Source organism: Oryx dammah, unplaced genomic scaffold (assembly GCF_014754425.2).
Source record: "Oryx dammah isolate SB20612 unplaced genomic scaffold, SCBI_Odam_1.1 HiC_scaffold_5, whole genome shotgun sequence".
NCBI classification, from domain to species: domain Eukaryota; kingdom Metazoa; phylum Chordata; class Mammalia; order Artiodactyla; family Bovidae; genus Oryx; species Oryx dammah.
In genome coordinates this window covers 70997054-71003029 of record NW_024070189.1, presented here as the reverse complement: position 1 = coordinate 71003029, position 5976 = coordinate 70997054, and the positions used below count along the sequence as shown (strand labels likewise).

General features: G+C 45.8%; 1 non-coding gene across 1 annotated transcript; it reads left to right on the top strand.

Annotated features, from left to right (window-relative positions):
- Positions 1-2165: 2165 nt before the first annotated feature.
- On the top strand, positions 2166-2269 carry LOC120864907. Its single transcript, XR_005721258.1, has one exon. It is a non-coding gene; the product is annotated as a U6 spliceosomal RNA (small nuclear RNA).
- The last annotated feature ends 3707 nt before the right edge of the window (positions 2270-5976 follow it).

Sequence of the window (5976 nt, the reverse complement as noted above, 5' to 3'; positions counted from 1 at the left end):
TCCTCAGGCAACCCTAAGTGTGTTTTCTAAGCCTGTGAGTCTCTTTCTGTTTTGAAAGTTCATTTGCACCATTTCTTTTTAGATTCCACATATAAGAGATGCCTATAATGTTTCTCCTTCTCTGTCTGACTTCATTCAGTATGACTCTCTCTAGCTCCATCCATTTTGCTGCAAATGGCCTTATTTCCTTCTTTTTAATGGCCGAGTATTATTCCATTGTATATATTTACCACATCTTCTTTATCCATCTGTCTGTTGGTGGACATTTAGGTTGCTTCCATGTCTTGGTTATTGTAAAAAAGTGCTTCAGTGAACACTGGGTTGCATGTATCCTTTCTGATCATATTTTTCTCCAGATGTACGTCCAGAAGTGGGGCTGCAGGGTCATATGGCAGCTCTATTTTTAGTTTGTTAAGGAACCTCCATCCTGTTCTCCACAGTGGCTGTGCACTAAGTTGCTCAGTCATGTCCAACTCTTTGTGACCCCATGGACTGTAGCCCGCCAGTCTCCTCTGTCCATGGGATTCTCCAGACAAGAATACTGGTGTGGGTTGTCATGCCCTCCTCTAGGGAATCTTCCCGACTTGAGGATTAAATCCACATCTCTTTCATCTCCTGCACTAGCAGGCAGGTTCTTTACCATTAGCACCACCTGGTACATAACAGCTGTACCAATTTACATTCCTGCCAACAGTGTAGGAAGGTTCCCTTCTCTCCCTACCCTCGCCAGCATTTGTTGTTTGTGGATTTTTTTATGATGATCCAGCAGCTCTTTAGGTGGTTCCGAGTCAGCCCTGGAGGAAAAGAGTAAGTATCACCTGGCATTCGGTGGCATATTCCTGTATGAAACACTTCCATTGTATAACGGAACACTGCTGGGCATTGCCCTCCCCATTAGAGTATTTCTCCATCATCACCCAAGGCATAATGAGTGTTTCAGGTTCAAGGTTATTTAATGTCTCTCAGTCATAGGGGAAATCTCAAAGCCCAATAGCAAGCTCTGTGTGTGTGCTTAGAGGCTCAGTCGTGTCCACATCTTTTAGTAATAATTTTCTCTCAACTGTGAATGTTCTGGTCCCAAATCCCAGAAGTTGCCACTAGGTGGCACTCACAGGCTTTTGCTATCAACTCCAGTCTACACTGCACATTGGGGTTTGGAATTGCAAATCAACAACCGGAGGAGTCAATGGCAACCCACTCCAGTACTCTTGCCTGGAGAATCCCATGGATGGAGGAGCCTGTTAGGCTGCAGTCCATGGGATCGCTAGGAGTCGGTCACGACTGAGCGACTTCACTTTCACTTTTCACTTTAATGCATTGGAGAAGGAAATGGCAACCCATTCCAGTGTTCTTGCCTGGAGAATCCCAGGGATGGGGGAGCCTGGTGGGCTGCCGTCTATGGGATCGCACAGAGTTGGACACGACTGAAGCAACTTAGCAGCAGCAGCAGCAACCTGTGTGGGCTCAGGCACTCTCACAGTTTCCCATTTAATGTTTCCAATCAATATTGGAGGAAGGGTAGATTCCAATGCCTCCTGTTTTACAATGCTGGTAGGGGAAGCCTTCCCCAGTCAGACACAGTATCCATCCTCACAATACGTTCAGGTAAAGAAGACACAACCACTTCATACAGTCTTGATGTGGGTTCAATCCCTGGGTCAGGAAGATTCCCCAGAGTAGGAAATGGCAACCCACTCCAGTATTCTGGCCTGGGGAAATCCCATGGACAGAGGAGCCTGGTGGGCTATAGTCCACGGGGTCACAGAGTCAGACGAGATTGAGTGACTGAACAACAAAGTAGACGCAACCACTTCATGTAGTCTGTCCATGTCTTTGATTTTCATCCAGACTTTCACCTTTATCCCGTTTATCTTCCCAATTCAGCTATAGCACTGTTCACATACAGATTTTGGAATCACAGTGCACGGGGCTCCCATAGCAAGGAGTCCCAGAAAAGTCTCTTCTCCATCCTCTGACCATTTTACTCACTCAAGTTCGGATGGCCTTGGGTCTCCAGCAGGGGTCAGTTCTTATCTTGATTATATTGCAGGGCCATTGCCCCAGATAATTGGAGGCCTCTAGCCATCTTTGTCTTCCAGCTTTAAAAATTCTTCCACAAAGAATAAATAAGCAAAGTTATTTAGGGCCCTTCGCTCTCAGAGCTTGTATTCACTTCAGCAGTGCATACACTAAAATTGGAATGATTCAGAGATTAGCATGGCCCCTGTGCAAGAATGACATGCAAATCTGTAAAGTGTTCCAAGTTTAAAAATATATATCTTACATAACATGTGCGTGTGTGCATGTGTGTGTGTGTTGAGTCACTTCAGTTGTGTCCAACTCTTTGTGACCCTAGGGACTGTAGCCCGTCAGGCTCCTCTAGCCATACGATTCTCCAGGCAAGAATACTGGAGTGGGCTGCCATGCCATCCCTCCAGGGGATCTTCCCAACCCAGGGATTGAACCCACATTTCTTATGTCTCCTGCATTGGCAGGTGGGTGCTCTACCACTCGCGCCATCTGGGAAGCCCATGATGTAACATGTGTAATATATACATGTCTTCGCTGTGGTTCCAGTATCATCTCTCCCTTCAGTAATGGCCCTGATGCTAGTGTAATCCAAGCTTGGCCTAGTCTCAGGATCTGCAACACTCTCGCTTTCATTTTAGCAATTACAGATAATAACCAAGGCAGAATGTATTTTTTGCTTATTTCTTGTTACTTGTGATTTCCTTATGCATCCAGTGAACCAACTCTGTGGGAATGGATTCTATCATTTCTAAATTCTATTACTGATTTTTAATGCATATTTAAGCGTTCACTTATCTGGTTTCGGCTGCACTGGCCTTCACTGCTGTGCTCGGGCTCTCTCTCTCTCTCTGCAGTTGCGGCGAGCAGGGCCTACACGTTGTTGCAGTGTGGGGGCTTCTCCTTGCAGTAGATTCTCGTGGAGCACAGGCTCCAGGACGTGCAGGCTCAGCACTTCGGGCACATGGGGCTCTAAACAGCCGGCTCAATTGTTGTGGAGGCTTAGCTGCCCTGAGGCATGTGAATACCAGATCACCTGACCTGCCTCCCCAGAAATGTGCATGCAGGTCAGGAAGTAACAGTTAGAACTGGACATGGAACAACAGACTGGTTCCAAATAGGAAAAGGAGTATGTCAAGGCTGTATATTGTCACCCTGCTTATTTAACTTATATGCAGAGTACATCATGAGAAATGCTGGGCTAGAAGAAGCACAAGCTGGAATCAAGATTGCCGGGAGAAATATCAATAACCTCAGATATGCAGATGACACCACCCTTATGGCAGAAAGTTAAGAGGAACTAAAAAGCCTCTTGAAAAGTGAAAGTGGAGAGTGAAAAAGTTGGCTTAAAGCTCAACATTCAGAAAACGAAGATCATGGCATCCGGTTCCATCACTTCATGGAAATAGATGGGGAACCAGTGGAAACAGTGTCAGACTTTATTTTGGGGGGCTCCAAAATCACTGCAGATGGTGATTGCAGCCATGAAATTAAAAGACGCTTACTCCTTGGAAGAAAAGTTATGACCAACCTAGATAGCATATTCAAAAGCAGAGACATTACTTTGCCAACAAAGGTCCATCTAGTCAAGGCTATGGTTTTTCCAGTGGTCATGTATGGATGTGAGAGTTGGACTGTAAAGAAAGCTGAGTGCCAAAGAATTGATGCTTTTGAACTGTGGTGTTTGAGAAGACTCTTGAAAGTCCCTTGGACTGCAAGGAGATCCAACCAGTCCATTCTGAAGATCAGTCCTGGGATTTCTTCGGAAGGAATGATGCTGAAGCTGAAACTCCAGTACTTTGGCCACCTCATGTGAAGAGTTGACTCATTGGAAAAGACTCTGATGCTGGGAGGGATTGGGGGCAGGAGGAGAAGGGGACGACAGAGGATGAGATGGCTGGATGGCATCACGGACTCAATGGACATGAGTCTGAGTGAACTCCGGGAGATGGTGATGGACAGGGAGGCCTGGCGTGCTGCGATTCATGGGGTCGCAAAGAGTCAGACACGACTGAGCGACTGAACTGAACTGAACTGAGGTATGGGAAAGTCATTCTGGCTTAAACATGAGCTAACGAATTTTATGCTAACTAGAATAGCCTATTTATGATCCAGCAAACATACCTTATACATCTGCTTTAATTATTTTAAAAAAGAGCTCATCCGCCAGAAGTAGACTGTTCCATGTTAAAAACAAAGAATCAGGGCTTCCCTGGTGACTCAGTGGTAAAGAGTCTGCCTACCAATGCAGGTGATGCAGGTTTGATACCTGATCTTGGAAGATTCCATATGCCCTGAACCAACCAGGCCCACCCACCACAGCTATTGAGTCTGTGCTCTAGAGCCCAGGAGCTGCAGCTACTGAAGTCTGCACACCCTAGAACCTTGGCTCCACAGCAGAAGGGGCCACTGCAGTGAGAAGCCCGAGCACCAGAGCTAGAGAGCAGCCCCAGCTTGTCACAACTAGGGAAGAGCCTGTGCAGCAACAAAGACCTAGCACAGCCACAAATAAATAAAATAAAAACTTTAAATTAATAACTAGAGATTACATAAGTGTCTCTTATTAAAAAAAAAAAAAGATTAAATAAGTGACCAATTTTCCAGGACAGAATACTAGAGTGGGTAGCCTTTCCCTTCTCCAAGGGATCTTCCCAACCCAGGGATCAAACCCAGGTCTCCCACAATGCAGGCAGATTCTTTACCAGATGAGCCACAAGGGAAGCCCCAAAATACTGGAATGGGTAGCCTGTCCCTTCTCCAGGGGATCTTCCCAACCCAGGAATCAAACCGGGGTCTCCTGCATTGCAGGCGGATTCTTTACCAACTGAGATATCAGGGAAGCCCTGTGACCAACCGAGACAGCATATTCAAAAGCAGAGACATTACTTTGCCAACAAAGGTCCATCTAGTCAAGGCTATGGTTTTTCCTGTGGTCATGTATGGATGTGAGAGTTGGACTGTGAAGAAGGCTGAGCGCCAAAGAATTGATGCTTTTGAACTGTGGTGTTTGAGAAGACTCTTGAGAGTCCCTTGGACTACAAGGAGATCCAACCAGTCAACCCTAAAGGAAATCAATCCTGAATATTCACTGGAAGGACTCATGCTGAAGCTCAAACTCCAATACTTTGGCCACCTGATGTGAAGAACTGACTCATTTGAAAAGACCCTGATGCTGGGAAAGATGAAAGGCGGGAGAAGGGGATGACAGAGGATGAGATGGTTGGATGGCATCACCGACTCTATGGACATGAGTTTGAGCAAGCTCCAAGAGTTGGTGATCGACAGGGAAGCATGGCGTGCTACAATCCGTGGAGTAGCAAATAGTCGGACACGACTGAGTGACTGAACTGAAGCGTCTCTTGCTTCCTGGGACACCAGTGCTGGTACCCTTGGATGATAAGACTACGTTTCACATGCCAAGGTTATACTGATTCAATGTATATGTGCTGATCTAATTTTTTTTAAAAAACAAAACCCTGAAGGACTGTATCCCTGACTTTGATGTTCTTTGCTCTGACCAGACATAAAACCGTGCTATAAACCATGTTTCTCTGGAGCAGTCCCTCAGAGTAATTTGAGAGGCTGTCTTCTGGGCTATAGCCCTCAGTTTGGCTCAAATACAACTCTTTTCTATTCGTATTATAGACTGTTTATTGTTTTCATCCACACTTCTTTGACTGGATCTTTTGATTTACTAGTTTGTTGAATACATGTTGTTGCTCAACCCATCTACTGAGTTCCTTATGTCAACAATGACACGTTTCAGGCCCCTTATCTCCAGTAGATTCTTCCTAACTGCTTGTTCTTCAGGTTCAGGAGCCTCCTGGGTCTGAGGAAATCCTTACTGGCAGGTCTGTGCAGTTGGCTTCACTAGTACAAGTTGTTCCATCTCCTCTTTGCAGTTCCTGCAAGTCTCCGATCCCCAGAGGACCCACAATCCTACCTGCC